We start from the raw sequence: 17420 nt of genomic DNA on the forward strand, positions 1-17420 counted from the left end.
GTTGTAAAGAATCTGTGTTTGAAGAAAACTTCTTTTAGTTCCAGCACTGTTCAACAGCAAAGAGTGCTGGAATTAAAAGAAGTTTTCTTCAAACACAGATTTTCAATTATGAAGTTCCATAGCTTGGACTGTACTACTTTAGACAAAATATTGTTAGTTGTGTACTTTGCTCAGATAAATCTCCAAAACCAAAGAAAGGCACTTAATGACATTTCATTGTTCTGTGAGATGAATAACACGTGGTTATCTCTACCAGGAGTTGAGTTACTACTAACCGGTCACTGGCATCTGAGAAAATATCTACACAACATGGGTATATACAGCGATGATCCCATTTGCAGATTTTGTAATGAGGAGGAGGAAACAGCCACTCATATCATCTTCGAATGCGAAGCAACAGCTGAATGGAGGTTTAACCTAACGGAAAAAACCTAGGAAATCAAATTGCAGCAGCGACAGTCAATGACCTGATACTTCTAGGAAGAAGGATTGAGTCTATTAACTGAACCAAGGAAATAGGAAGGTACAATAAGCAAGAAGGCTGCAGTGCCTGGGGAGTGCAAACCCCGCTTCCTAGTATTCTTTTCTACCATGCCATACCATACCATCTACCAGGATTTGGTTGAGTTGTCCGGCCCCTACTATTAATCATAAAGTTTTTGAAAATAGGATTTCAAGTAAGTTAGTTAAATAATCATTATAAGTTTATATATGGAACTATATGGAAATAAAAAGTTGCTCTTAATTAAATAGAGCCTTGAGTGAGGAGTCAAATACAGCCGAAAGTTCAGACAAGTTGGGTTTTTACCTTCAGGACTTCATCCCTGATCTCCTAGCTTTATTATTTGTCTTTGAAGGCCGATACCATGCTCAAGGAAATTAATATATTTTAAAAATAAAATAGTCAAATGGCAAGGTGCGTGTGTTTTAGGTGAGAGCTTATGTAGTATGGAGTACTATCAGGAAAAGGTGATTGTGAAGGTGAAGCTAAAATTTGGCAAAGTATGGGTGATAGAAAAGATTGCATCTGAAATTGAGAGGATATAATACATAATTCCAGTATTTACATGAAAATTGTTGATAAAATTCTAATGTTTTGACGGTATTAAGTATACAGAGCGTAGGTGTTTGGATTTCATATGTATACTATACTTTCTAAGTGACAGTTTGTTTGATAATTTTTTATTAGTTAGTTTAAACAATTAACAAATCTAATTAGTCGAAGGTTTTTCACTTCCTGAAGGTCATTATGAAGTATGTAGTAAATTTTAACGTGAACGGTGCTAAACCTTTTTATTGACGTTCTGAGAGCGACAAGCGTTTTTAAAAACGTGGAAAAGGGAAAGGGCATTCAAACGACACTTAAATCGGATAACATCAAGGCCGTTAACGATAAAAAGTAAACAATTTCTCATTTTCCCTCCCCGGACCTTGAATTAAATCTACTTTTCCAAGTCGGGTTTTTTACTTGATATCTTAGCGTGACTCGGTAATCGATTTGCCTTCAGTCCCGGCTAATTTACATAGACAAGGCCGGCTCTATATAAAAAAACTACTGCTTAACGCCTCCGAGGATTGATTTACGCCCGCGAGGAAATGAGGGCCGCCGGTGTCTGGTTAGAAAGCTCCATCAACACCCGAAAGTGTTTAAGCGGGTTTGGTAATTTCGGCCCGCCTGCCTGGCCTGTCTATCCTGAAATAACGCTAATCTCTATATTACCGACATTATTTACTTTCAGCCCTGGATAACAATGAATTTTCAAAACTTCTTTAAACTGGACCTTTTTTTATCTGTTTTAGAACAAAACATATAAGTTTATAATAAATAATTCACAAATAATCGCAAATTGCACAATGTTTGTATCATTTGATCTCGTTATGAATGAGTGACATGCAAAAAAGCTACTCCCTCGGGACTAAACTAGGTAAATCAAAAACTTAACTTTTTCAACATTTTGATATTTAATGTGTGGTGATTAGTGACCGTTAATCGATAATTATTCAGAAATCGTGAGATGCGGTCTGGTGTAATGTAGGTTTAAGAAAAACATTTTCTTTATCGTGCCAAAGTTTCGATCTTTATTGAGATCATCCTGCAACTTACATCGGTCATACATCCCAATATCTGGACAAGAAAGTAAAGCAACATATCTATGATTGCAAAAAACCCAAACAAAATCCTACAGCACTCACTACCCACCATCTTGAACACCAAAACAATTTCGACTTCAAAAATCCAAAAATATTACGCACAGAACAAAACAACCATAAACGTAATTTCTTAGAAATGGTTTATATCAACAGAGATAAACACAGCATCAATTACAGAACAGATACATGTAAACTAAGTCGCAGCTACGCCAATATCATTAATCAAATTCAATATAGATAGCATACATATATCATTACATTACATTCCACACATCAAATATTTTTCATAATCTAATTGTCCAAAAATTTAGCTTTCCTTTTCCTATTTATCCCTTTCTATATAATCCTGAAAGGATAATCTGGCCGAACCATTACCAACACATTTTTTCCTTTCGTCGGCTCTTTTCACCTTAAAGAAGCCGACGCCTTATACAAAAATGTCTTTTTTCTATACCGACTTCCTTCCCACCCCTTCAAATTCCAACGTATATAAATATAAAACAGCAAAATCTCACTGGCACTCTCAACACGACACGCAAAAATGGCACAATTGCACAGAAGACAAACACTTTGAGTGAGTAGAAATACTTTGATTGAATATATAAAAAATATATTTTGCATTATATAAATTCACTTTTCCAAATTCTAAATGTATTTGTTAAATGTACACAATATTTGTAAATCCCAGGCCCTGAAGATGATCTCAATAAAGATCGAAACGTTGGCAAGATAAAGAAAATGTTTTTCTGAAACATACATCACCCCAGACCGCATCTCACGATTTCTGAATAATTTTGATATTTAATTTTACACGTTCGGTGCAAATTCAATTTTTGATTAACGACTATTTAGAGATCGTGAGATGCAGTCTGGTTTGTTGTAGGTTTAGAAAAACATTTTCTTTATCGTGCTCACGTTTCTATCTTTATTGAGATTATCTTCAGGGCCTGGGATTTATAAACATTATTTCAATTATGAAAATGCATTTATGTGAAAATGAATTCATGCTATGATGTACACAATACAGAAATTTTAGGTTTATTCGAAGTATTTATACTCACTAAAAGTGTGCATTTTCAGTGTAGATGTGTCACGGTTGTGTGTCGTTTTAAAAGCGTTAGTGAGACATTAATTTTTCTTTTGTCTATATATGATTGATTTTGAAGGATTGAGGAAGGAAGTAGGGATAGAAATTCATTTTTCTATGAGGAGACGGCATTTTTGAGGTGAAAGGGACCGACAATGAAAAAAGGACTAGTTAGTCTTTCAGAATTATTATAGACAGGATTATTAGGAAAAGGAATGATAAATTATTCGAGATTTGGACTATGTAGAAATTGTTTGATGTGTGGAGTAAATGATTGTTTTATATGCTGTATTATATATTTTGTGTGTTATTGATATCGAATTTGATTTGTGATATTCCCGTAGCTGCGGCTGAGTCTACCTGCCTGTTCAATAATTGATGCTGTGTTTATCTCTGTTAATGTAAACCATTTATAAAAAGTTACGTTTATGTTTGTTTTGTTCTGGATTTAACATTTTTGGATTGTTGAAATCGAAATTGTGTTGGTGTTCAAAATGGTGGGTAGCCAGTGCTGGGGGATTTTTTTTTCTTTTCAATCGAAGATATATTGTTTTACCCTCTTATCCAGATATCGGGATGTAATTCCGATGCATGTTGCCAGACAATTACGCAATTGATTTTGTAAATTACATCAGACTTATTTGTTACAGTTATCTTTAATTTTGGAAGAAAGAGTGTGAATAGTTTTATAGTTTTTGAAGGCAATTTTACCTACATCACACCAGATGGCACCTCACGATCTCTAAATAGTCATTAATTAATTGTCACTAAATACTACACACTTTTGCATTCACTTTTGTTGTTTGCTCGCATATTATAAAACTCAATGTAGTTGCCCTATGCCCTACGTCAAACGTTTTCACCTTCCGTCCATGCCTGGAACTTTTAAATTTTATGCAGTTATAAACTAGATTTGGATTAAAAAAAATGATTTATTTTTAGTTTATACATATAAAAATAAATATTAAAAATTGGTGCGTATATGGTGTTTTCTCCCGGACACAACACTGACTCCATGGCCAGCACAGCACTCGGAAGACAGCCAATATGAGGGTTCCCAGAATGGGATAGTATAAATGAGGCTTCAACAATATGACAATTTGGAAAATAAAAATTATAAAGGACATAATAGTTTTAATTATGATAAAAGACGCACAAATAAAACAATATATTTTCGTGAAATGAGCAAAAATAATTCATACCCCGATTACAGGGCCGAGGTACACACAACAAAGATAAGCCCCCAAGAAGATTTAATATGTTGATGGACTATGGTGATACGGAATAAAACAGACTATTAAGGATTACGAATCCAAAATACTACCTGAGAAGACTCAACTCAACCATATTATTTTAATAAAATAAAATATCGTCCTTTTAAATTTCATAATTCGCCAAAAAACGAGCAAGCTTCATTCCTTCATCATCGGAGAAAAGAAAAGATGAAAACTTGAAGAATTTAAAACAATTGGTAAAAATTATTGATAAAATTAGTTTAAAATACAAAAAATTTAAAAATATAAAGCATCGTGAAAATAAAGATATTGCACTGTCAAAAGGATTTATTAATCCTAACAAAGAGGTTGGTTTAATTCCAATTTTAATAAATAACAAAATTAAAGTAAATGCGTTAATAGATTCCGGGGCAACAAAATCATCAATTTCAGAAAGTTTTTATAATAAACTCAAGAAAGCAGGCATAATTAATTTAAAAAATGAATTTAATACAAATTTGAGATTAATTGCAGTGAACGGCGAGAATGTAGAACCAAAGAAGGGAATAACTTTAAAAATAAAAATTAATGAACTCTGCTGGAAATTTCAATTTTTAATAATAAAAAAATCTCGGTATTCAAGTCATATTAAGCTATGATTTCCAAAAACACAGTGATTTGATTCTATATCCAAGGCACAATAAATATTTCTTTGGTTTTAAAAAGAATTGCTTTTCTCTTTATGTACCACTTTAAATATTGATTGTTTAAATATTTCAGAGCAAAATTTAAAAGAACATTTAAAATCAAAATTTCCCGATGTATTAACTGAACAAATTGGAAAAGCAAATGCATTACAGGTTAAACTAGAATTAATATATTCAAGTCCCGTACGTTGCCGTTCATATTACTTGAACCCGGCTCAACAGAATAGTGCCCAAGAAATAATCAAAGATCTAATGGAACAAAAAATCATTTTTGAGAAGGTTTCAAACTATTGTAGCCCATGTTTTTTAGTAAAAAAGAAAGAAGAGGGAAAAATACTGCCTGGTTATAGACTACAGTTAATTAGATAAAAGGCTAAAATATTTTGAATATCCCATACCTTTGATTAAATAGATTATGGATAGATTAGCCGGTCGTAAATATTATGCAGCCTTGGACTTAACCAAATCATTTCATCAGTTGCAACTATCACCTGAACCAGAAATCTCACTGCATTTACTGATGGTAAAAAATATACCAATTTAATTGAATACCCTTCGGGTTAAAAATAGGTTCACAGGCAATTAGCTTGTTGTTGTTGTTTTTTTTTTTTTTTTTTTTTTTTTTTTTTTTTTTTTTTTTTTTTTTCCGGGGGCTTCCAACAATAAAGTCATTTCAGCCCCCTCTCACTGCACTGTTGTGGCCGATGGGGTATTCAATATTCCGCCATCGGCCCTACAGTCTAAAAGATCACCCACTTACAACAAACAAATAAATAAATTACTTACAAATAAATACACGACACAATAGAACACAACACAGATACACTTATTTACACAGATATTCACGTTTTATACACTATTTACAAGTGAGGAAACACCCCCGTTTCTCTTAAAAAGCGGAATAGAGGATCCAACATTTGACTTTCTCGCCCGAGTACCGTTTTTATGTCAGCATTCATGCCTACTCGCTCCCTGTAGGGGGCCAAGGCACAGCACTCCTCGACAAGATGAGACACACTGAGCAACCTTTCTCTACAAGCGGGACACCTGCGCGGGTTTTAACCCAGAAGCAGATGTCCGTGTGTCAGACGGGTATGGCCAATCCTCAACCGAGTTAACACGATCCTTTCATTTCGTTTCAGATTCTCATGAGGCCATCGTTCAGTCGTGCCCTTAACTCGCAGGAGCTTATCGGACGACCCGGCCCACTGACGCTGCCAACGCTTTCCTACAGCGTTCTTTACTGCTCGCACAGCGTCACCGGGCCGGATCGCGGTAGCTTGGTCTGGAGGGCTAGACGTCCCAGCTTTCGCTTCCTCGTCTGCACGTTCGTTGCCCTTCAGCCCGACGTGTCCGGGTACCCAGACAACTACTACCATATTTCCCAGGCGCTCAGCATATCTTTCTACCAGGAGCACGACAAGAGGGTCCGTGGCGAATCTGTCCTGGATTGCCGATACTGCACTCACGGAGTCCATACAGACAAGGAAGGCAGAACCCTCATCGTCTCGAATCACCCCGCGTGCTTGCCAGATCGCATAGAGTTCCGCCGTGTACACGGTGCAGTGCCGCGGGAGTGCCCATTTAGTGGACGAACCCCCGTTATACCGGCGCACGCCACACCTTCGCCGGTCTTGGATCCGTCCGTAAAGACTAGGCGAAAACTAGCTCAATTAGCTTGTTAATGATAGAATTATTCCACAACCGTGTGGTTTTACATCGACGACTTGTTAATCTTTTCAAAAGACTGGAAAAGTCATATCGAACACCTGGAAATGGTACTTACTAGAATGAGACAGAGTGGTCTCACGGTAAACCCAGAAAAATTACAAGTCACAGCAACTAAACTTCATGGGACATATCATTTCATTAAATAGAATTCGTATAAATCCGGAAAGCGTGGAAGCTCTTTGTATTCTGAAAAGACCAAAGAATCTTAAACAATTAGCCTCATTTCTAAGCGCGGTTGGGCAATATGGTTGGGATGGATCGAGAGTTGTTTCGGTACGTTTGGAATCGGGATTGGATATGTTCAACAAAAGAAATATTGAGGTCGTTGTAGAAAGGCAGGTTAGTGCCGTAATAATGAGATTTTTGATAAAGAATTATTTGATAGAGGATTTTTGATGCGAAGGATTTGATGACTTCATGGAATCCTACAGTTCTAATTCAAACGTCCAAAGATTTTTTAGATTGTAAGTTGAGTTTTGACGGGCAAAACGGATGTCGGTTCGAAATTAGTCCAAGACGTTATTAAGATATGGTTAACGTTTGTGCAGGGAATTCACGTCTGTCTGCTGTCTATTTACAACCCTAAGTGTACGACTTGCGCGGATGTTTATGTCTATAGTTAATAAACAGTAGGACTGTTTCCCCAATGTAAATGCAGACTGGGGACATATTTCCTCTTCATTCTTGTCCTTCACATTTTGAAACGGACTTCAATAACCTCAAGGTGTTCTTGGATGATATCATCCCCTTATCTGGTAATGATTGGGATGTATAGTAAATTCAGCAGTATTCCAAGAATGGTCCCGTGTGGGACGCCGTCTTGTATTGGGCTGATATAAGAATATTCGATGGTGTACCACACTCTGAAGCAGTGGTCAGTAAAATAGGATTTTAGAATAAGGTTTTAAAAAAAGGCCTGGGGATGTAGCAAAGGGGATTAAAATATTTTACCCCATGTCAATAATATATGCAAGAGAACTCTTACATATCTCTTATTCTCTCTCTCTCTCTCTCTCTCTCTCTCTCCCTCTCTTTCTCTCTCTCTCTCTCGTTTCTCTCTTTCTCTCACTCTTTCTCTCTCACTCTCTCTCTCTCTCTCTCGTTCTCCCGCTAGAAAAACAAATTGTGTCATAATTACCAGCTGTTTAATTATTTGCATTGAAAACTGGAGTGCTACGTGCATTTCTAACCGATCATCCAGCCGATAATTAGAAATTCGAGTAGAGTCCCGATTTGGAATAAAAAGGGCTTGTTTTGGAAGGAAACCCCCTTACCGTTTTACAAAGAAATGCTTTTACAAATCAGAGAAAACCTTCTCGCCTGGTTCGAGAATTTTCTCACAACATAGTAGGGATCTTTCTATGGAATACTCGCTCAAGATTTATGAAAATTTAAAATTTCAAATAGTTAATATATATTATTGGGGGTCCTTTTAAGGAATGATTATATTCCGTATTTTAAGGTAAGATTAACCCCCTTGAGGCCGGTGATATGCCTCAAAATCAAAGGAATCTTATTTGGAAATAAATTAGAAACAAAATTGCAGAGGGACACCTCTATATTGTTTCTTTAAAAATAAAAAATGTATTTCCTTAAGAATTAAGATACGTTATATATAAAAAAATAAAACAAACAAAGCATGAACTTTTGCTTACAAGCTAACAATATAAGAATAATTAGATATTATGGGAATAATAATATTGGCTTGAAGGGCAAAATTAAAACAATCAACCTTGATAACCAAAATGAAAAAATACCAAAAAACAAAACCATAAATAAAAATTGGCCACGCAACAGAAATAATTTATATTAATAAAAATCAAAGTGGTTACAAATCTGATTTGACTGGCTTTCAGTTGGATTTTTTCTTTGGATTTTTTTTTTTTTCCAACGCCTACGCTAGACTAAGAACTATAGACTAACTACTAGAACTATCCGTCCTCGCTTTCCTGCCTCTACCATGGAGGAGAGAGCCAGGATATAGTTTGTTGTTATTATACATATTTAACGGTTATTTTAGAAGAAAAAAATAGCTAGATTTACTAAAACAAGTAAAACAAGAAACGTACATGAGTTGGCTTAACGTTCAATTGCCATTTGGGTTCGCAGATGAGGGGTCAAACCACTTTACAATACTTTTTCATATTATTCGAAATTAAAAAAAAGCCGAGGGCAATGCTAGGATTCGAACCCAAAACAGTTCGCATGGAAAATACTAGTCAGACGCCAAAACTACCACCTCGGTCCCGTAGATTTAATATTAATGTTATTTTGTTTTTTTGATAAATATAATTTTGACGTAATGACCAAATGACGTAGCAAAGTCGTTTAAAATATTTTTGTACCAACTTTTCATCAATTGATATATTTATGTTGGTTTTTTTTTCAATAATTAATAAGAAAATAATGGCTTTTGCCTGCCAAATTTATTTTAAAAAAATGCCGTTTTATGTTTTTGTTTTTCTAAAAGTATAGTCAATAGTACTGTGGTATAACTAAGCTAGATTTTTAGTAGAAACAATCCGAAATTTTAAAAATTGTAAAAGTTTGATTGTTGTTTGTTTGAGGCTTGCGTTTTGTTTTGAAAGGTCGTTCTAATCTAAAGGAAATGTACTTTGCACGTTACAGCATGGCCACAATTTGAATTACGAAGAATAATAAAACGAGTTCGCTCCTAAAGAGCTAAAGTTCAAAACTTTATCTTATCCATTCCTTAAATTATTTCTTATTGAATTAGTGAGGAATAATTCTCCGAGGGAACTAACGTTTTAAACAATTTTAAAAATTCAAGGAGCGAAAGCATTGTTCATTGAATTTATGTTATGTTTACTATTATTTTCTCCCGGCCAGTATCGTTCAGACAATTTCAACCTTGCGTTTATTATTGAATTCTAAACTGCTTCTTTGTTTGTATAGTTTGTAAATAAGAAAGTGAATACAGTAGCAGTATTGATAAATATATTAAAATCTTTAATCGTATTATCTTTGTTGCAAGAATCATTTAGAAAATAATCTTTTGATAAACAATTTCACTTCTTTCCGTTGCTGAGCCTTTCTCATTATATAATAGGGTCTACTGGTATTTTATTGAAATTGAAATTTTTTCAGCTGTAGGTTATACGTTTATATACAAGTTTTGTGCTGATGAGCACACTTGGTACAGTGTCGAAACGAAAAAAAAATAAACCAGCTGAAAAGAGTAATAAAATGGTAATATACGTTACTAATCAATATCATTTTATATTTAATATATTAACGTTGTTATGTGAATTTTTTGTAAAGCTCTACTTTATCTGTAGTGGAAAAGCTAGAAGTGTTGTAGGAAAATTTAACTTCCTATATTTTTTAACTTTGTACGAATTAACACTGTAATTTGGTCATTAAGCCTAAAGGAATCGGAAAGAAATTAACGTTATTTCGAATCGTTGAAATTGTACAATTTGCTGTTATGGTGAAGAGGGGGTTGAGAATCCTCGAGAAACTTTTATGAATCGCAATCAAGTGGTGTATTCAGTAAATGTGCAGTGCGGATTTCTCGGGAAACTTTTTATTGGCTCCCGTTCTTTGTCGAATGTATGAATAGGAGGAAAGTGCCCTCAAATTATCATGGTCGATGCTTGCATAAATGGTAGAAAGCATTCTGGCAAGTCTGCTCCGCCCCGTGTTGCCCTGAACAGTTGAGTAATGAAACGCGTCAATCCAAATTTAAAAGATCCCTGAATGAATTAAAGAATAAATTTCGTTTCAAATGATCCGACTCGGAGTAAAGTTTGTCAGAGAACTTAGAGAATTGAAAATAAGAATCACAAGTGCGTGAGATTCAATCGACCCAGAATTCATCGGTTCGGTTATTACAACTGCTTTTTGCTGAAAGGGCGACCTACCACATAATTATTCAATAGAAACTTATTTAGAGACTTCTTTGATTAGCTTTTTATCTACACAGGTTAGTTTTAACATTTATACTTGTTTAACTAAAAAACCTAAAATATATTCAATTAATTCTGTTAACGTTGTTGTCACTAAAAAAACTTTAATTTGAACTTTTAATTTATAAACTACTCTTGTAGCAAAATTCCGAAGTATTTCTTTTCCCTCAAGATCACAAACCTCCAATTTTCTACTACAGACACATCAGCCTTCTTTCTGTCATATCCAAAATCGATCCATTCCTTCCCACTAATTGGCTTCCTCCACCTTTTCATTGTTCAGCATGGTGTAAGAGTTGTTAAACCGTTTAGATACATAACTTTAGATTAAAAAAAGGGAAAAGCTTGGGTGCACTCCTGAATTTGGCCAAGGCTTTGGGTAGGGTCTAGCAGTTTAGGCATCATTTATAAACGCTTCCTACCTACTTTTTATCACTATATACTGAAATCCTATTAAACAGACCGCTGCTTCAGAGTGAATGCTCTGATAACAGACCAACACAATCCGGTGTCCAACAAAGGAGCATTCCTAGAAATGATGAACGATGGAGTGAGTGCGGTGTTCAATCCTTTTTTAAAAACGATAGTTCCTACTCACAGTAAGTTGTTTTCCAACCATCCGGATTTCGAGCCTTTAGCTCATCATCAGGTTGAAGGACTTATACAACCACGTCTCTCGACATGAATTGCAGAAGTGAACCCGCCGATACCCCCGCCAACGCGACGTTCCGATGAGAAGCTGGTTTTTTAATGGCGCTGAATTTGAACGTGCGAAAAGCGGGAATTATAACAAGTAAATATTATAATGGTAAATATCGTAAGAAATTAATTATAAATTAGTGATTAAAGATAACAGATTTAAAAAAATATTAGAATAATACCTTAATATTATTAAATTATTATAAAAATAATAACAATTGAAATAATTAATTTAATTACTTGGACGTTTAATATTATTTATATACATATTTAAAATGGGAGGTAGATCAAAATCTGTTATATGATTAATGCATTTATCACCATGTTCAATTTTGCATTTTTTAATTTCAAATTTCTCAAACCAATCTAGTTCTTTCCATTTGTTGAAACTATGTAACACTATTGTATTTAAATTTGAATTGAAATTATGTTTTGTTGCTTTTAGGTCTTTAAATTCCGAAAATTTTCTCAATTTAGGCAAGTGTTCTTTTACTCTCGTTTTTATTTCTCTACCGCTTTGACCTATATATTTAATATTACAATCATTACAATTAAGTTGGTAAACCCCGCTTTTTGTCAAGTTGTCTACCTTGTCTCTCGGTTTTGAGAGGATGTTTTTAAGTGACTCCGTACTTCTATAAGCTATTCTAAAACCTTCCTGTTTAAAAATTTTACTAACTTTTTGCGATAATTCGCCAATGTATGGCAAACAACGGAAACCTAATGATTCAATTATGGTGGGGTGGCTGAGTCCTATTGTTGATTCTTTTAAAGTTAATTTTTTATTATTTTAAGTAGCAACCTATCAATAAATATTTCACGATACCCGTTGTTTTTTGCTAAGGTTTTAATAGTTTCTAATTCTTTTTTATAGTTATCAGGTGTTAATGGAAATTTTAACATACGGTCTATGAGCCAAATGAAACCAGCAGCCTTTTGGGACCATGGGTGGGACGAATCCGCTGGTATCATAGTGTCTGTAGTTGTGGGTTTTCTATATACATTTCTATTAGGTTGTTTATTATGAACACTTTTAAGTCTAAAAAGTTCAAACAACCGTCTTTGTTAATTTCCAATGTAAAATTTATATTACGGGGTAGAGAATTAATTAATTGGAAGAATTCTTTCAGATCCTCTAATGTTCCCGACCATATGCATAAAATATCGTCTACATAGCGTTTCCAAAAATGAACAGATTTAATTAATTTGTTCTATGATTTGAAACGAAGGAGCATTCCTGGTATACTGATTATTTTCCTACACATTCAATCATTACGATATACGCGTATGATACCATCCAAGAAGGCCTCTTTACTATTTATAGTACAATTAATTAAGGTTTTTGGTTGAGAGAAAAAAGTCAATGGCACGAGCGGGATTCGAACCAACGATCTTCGGCTAGATACGCCGCTGCTCTACCACTTGAGCTATCGTGACCTCGATCCACTCGGACACTACCTCCCATCACAACCCCACCTTTTGAATTTTCCCTCCTTGAGATGAGAAGTTAGTGTCCGAGTGGATCGAGGTCACGATAGCTCAAGTGTTAGAGCAGCGGCGTATCTAGCCGACGGTCGTTGGTTCGAATCCCGCTCGTGCCATTGACTTTTTTCTCTCAACTAAAAACCTTAATTAATTGTAATATATTAATTGGCCAAGCGGACCACGAAATTAATGAATTTAACTATTTATAGTTTTGTTTTATTTACATATATGTTCACTTTCTTAAAAGTAATTGTTGTTTTTAATATTCTTTTTGATTATTGTGAATGTTTTTATATTATTTCAATTATTTGTTGTTTTTATGTAAGTTCTTAGTTGAGATGAAAAAGTTAGTGTCACGAGCTGGTTACACTAACTTTTTCATGTCAACTATGACCTTAGATAATGAGAATGATTAATAGGTCAATTATTACCGCTTAACATGCATGAGTTGATGATATTGCTATGTATACAGGATGGTCGATCAAAAACCCAAAAAAATGAGGTTACAGTACATCCTAAGTAGAGTAAAATGCAACCAATCGAACATTTCTAGCTCAATCTGGTCGGAAGTTATGTATTTTTACGTGTTTGTTCGGAATCGTACTGTTCACTCCTCTTCTGTACGCGTTAAATTTACACATTTATTCCACGTTTTTTTAACATTCCAGGTTGATTTTACAGTGGCAGGGTGTCGTTTTGGGAACTTCGAGTACACCATAACAAAGCTTATTAAATAAAGAAGTTTCTATGCTGTTTCTCACCCGTACACATATGTTTGTTGAAAAACGTTACGTTGGAAATTTATCAGAAGTTTCTCCTTTTTTAAAACTCTTAATTTTGAGTTGAATTAATAAACATACATTGGCGTTGGATAAGATTAAAAATAACTCCTTCTTGTAGGAAATTTAATACAGAATTCAAAAATGTGGTTAAAAATTGAAATGGTTGCTCTAGATCTTGAAAAAAAGAAAAATTTATGGTAATGTCAGGATGTTTGAAAAAACCTCGTAAAAATTATAACGACCGAGATAGAACAGTTCGGTTGGTTGCATTTCATTCTAATTAAAACTGCTGTAAAGTTACTTAAAGTAATGTAACCCAATTTTTTGAGGCTTATGCTGGACCAGCCTGTATCAACGTAAATTTTTTCCTACCCTAATAATTTTACATTACTGTTTTCTTTTTTTAGTATTTTTACATTCACAAAATTTATGCCATTTCCTGTATTTTTGATATTACTTAAACCTATCGTTTAATGTTTTACGTCTTGTTTGTGTTGATTTAACCTTTTATATAAAATTTGTATTGTTTTTCCTCAGATGGTTTTTCACAGATGAATTTTTTTTTATTTCATTTATTTGTATCTACGACTGTACATGTACTATATACAACCAGCAGATTGGGTAATTGGTGTTTGTGGCATTACGGGCGTTATAGAGAAAGCTACCCATTGGCAGCCGCTCTGGATTAATGAAATGATATTAATCATTTAAGAGGCCTCTTATCCACATTCTTTTCAGACGTTTACGTGGTAATTTTGGGGAATGGAGTAATCGTATTCGTGTTTTGGTGTGATTTTGTAATTTACTATGAAAACGTCTGTAATATGTGTAGAGATTAGTGACCGTTAATCGATAGTAATTCAGATATCGTGAGATGCGGTCGGGTGTGATTTGGCCCTGAAGATGATCTTAATAAAAGATCGAAACGTTGGCACGATAAAGAAAATGTTTTTCTGAAACCTACATCACACACGACCGCATCTCACGATATCTGAATTACGTCTGTATTATGTTTTGATGGATGAAAAAACTGTTGGGATTTGAACATCTCTGTGAAGTGTGTTATTGTTTACGTGAAAAGAGGCAGAAACAATTAATCTTACAATTTTGGATTGAAAATTTTGTAATCTTTGAATATTGGAATACTTGGCCGATCCATATCCATATAATTGGCACCCGTACATCCAAATAGGTTTGAGTAGGTATGTGTATGTCGAAAGTTTTGATTTTAATGGTAATTTTGATTGTCGGTTGAGAAGGTAATAAAGAATTTTAAATCGTTTGTTCAGTGTCTGTTTTTTTAATCGTTTGTGTGGATTCCAAGTTAGTCTTCTATCAAATGTAAACCTTAAATAGTTAACTTTGTCAGATTGAGGAACAGGTTCATTGTAAGTATATGCTAGAACAAGTCTCACGATGGAGAGTAAAAGTGATATGTTGTGACTTTGAGGGATTAAACTTTATTTTCCAATGATCCTCCATTTTTCAATTGTTGATATGTGGTTTGTAACATGAGTGAAGCTTGTGTAGAAGAGAGATGGCAATGTCATCTGCGTATGTGGCGCGGTAAGTGATTTCTCATTTGTGGGCATATTAGAAGTAAAAATTGTGTACAACAGCGGAGCGAGTATTGACCCTTGTGGCATACCTGCAAGCACTTCTTCCATCCCAGAAGTCTCCGTACCCTGGTTTACTGCGAAAAATCTCTCTTTAAGGTATGACTGTATAATCAAATAATAGGCCTGGGGTAAAAATAATTCTAATTTGTGTAATAATTCCTCATGCCATACTTTGTCGGAGGCCTGAGAAACATCTAGAAACACTCAAGTCGCGGACAGTTTCTGCTCGAGACACGAAGTAATGAAATCTGTCACTCTGTGAAGTTGAGTGGTGGAATGATGGTTTCGAAAGCCAAATTGATAGTCTGGTAAGATGTTGTTCGAAGTAGCAATAGAGATAATTCTTTTGTAAATTAATTTTTTGAATAATTTAGAAGGAACGGGTAATAAACTAATAGGACGATAAGATGATGGGTAGCTTAAATTTTTATGGGGCTTTGTGATCATTTTAATATAAAAAAGTGTCCATTGTATGCGTTAAATAAAGATGAATTTTAAATTATAAAAATAATTTGCTGGTTTTTATTTTTCTTATAGGATCTTTTATGAAAGGTATTAGGAGGTAAATATTTATTATAAGATTTGATCTGTATATATTTATTTTATGCAAATATATTCCTTTTAATATTAGAAAAACATGTTGTTAGAATCAGACCTGTTTATTTAACCAACCTATTAGAAAGGTAAAAAAAAAGCATTTTTATAAGTATATATAGACATGTCGCATGTCATGAACATATGAACCTATCTCGTCTACGATCGTCCTTGCACCAGATAAAAATACCGAGACTGTCGCGTTTCTTAAACAGCGCTTGCACGACTGCACTTGAGCAAGCGTCTAATCATTCCATCCGAATAATTTCTTCCAATACCACTTTTCTCCTTTTCTTAGTCGCAATTTCTTCTTCAATTTGGAATATTGCACTAGAGGTACATTTTCCTCCTAGAGATTTTAGTTTTGCTTCGTTGCAATTAAAACATGATTTAAGAGTGTTGTGTGAAGCCGACAATGTTTTATTTTATTTACTTTAAATAAAATATACATTTTACGAAAAACATTAATTAATTTTTTGCCTAATTCATTGTCTTTACAAAACTTTTCAAATATCATTTACCATTTAAATTTTCGGCAAAGTAAAATAATTTAGCGAAACTCGTTTGAAATGAAATATTAAACAATCATGATCTCACTGTTCTGAATATGAATAAATAAAAGCCTCGAATTGTTTAAATTAACTGTTTTAATTAAGAGTTTTGTAAGGAATGAGAAGTTTAAAATGATGATAAATATTATTGTGGAATAATTTCAGAAGGCGCTCATACCGCAAGAGCTGGCGGTGTTGCGGGTTTTTAATCTATCCACAGCGCCGTTAATTTGTTCCTTCTAGGTACAGTGTAGATTCCAATTTCCACATTTCTTCCTAGTGAACTTTGTACAAACTATTTTATAAGTTTAATCAAAGTTGTCACCTGTCATCTAGGTACGGAATAGTTAAGTTAAATTATGTAGTATTTTCTTGTGATTTAACGTAAACCAATGAACTAAAATGGAAAATTAAATGAGTAAATCTTGTTTTATTTCTCTCAAGTTTATAAATGAAAAATATTAATTTGCAAAACTCAATTTCAAATAATGTAAGTTTATTATTTACATCTATTAGGTTTCTTGGTCCGATTGACCAAATAAATTATTTTCAATTAATTAATTTTTAATTAAGCTTTAGGTTTAGATAAAAAAGTCAGTGTCATGAGCGGGATTCGAACCTACGACCTTGACGTGCTCAACCACTTGAACTATCGTGACTTCAATCCACTCAGAACCATTTATTTTAACCATAAATTAATTGAAAAGAATTTATTTGATCATTTCATAGCATTTCATTTGTCGCCGAGAAACAAATAGATGACACGACATTTGAAAAATGGCAGAAAGGAGGGAAAATTCAAAAGGTGGCGTTGACATGGGAAGTTAGTGTCCGAGTGGATCGAGGTCACGATAGCTCATGTGCTATAGCA

This window comes from Cimex lectularius, unplaced genomic scaffold, assembly GCF_000648675.2.
Source record: "Cimex lectularius strain Harlan isolate CLEC.00 unplaced genomic scaffold, Clec_2.1 scaffold191, whole genome shotgun sequence".
Classification (NCBI taxonomy): Eukaryota; Metazoa; Arthropoda; class Insecta; order Hemiptera; family Cimicidae; genus Cimex; species Cimex lectularius.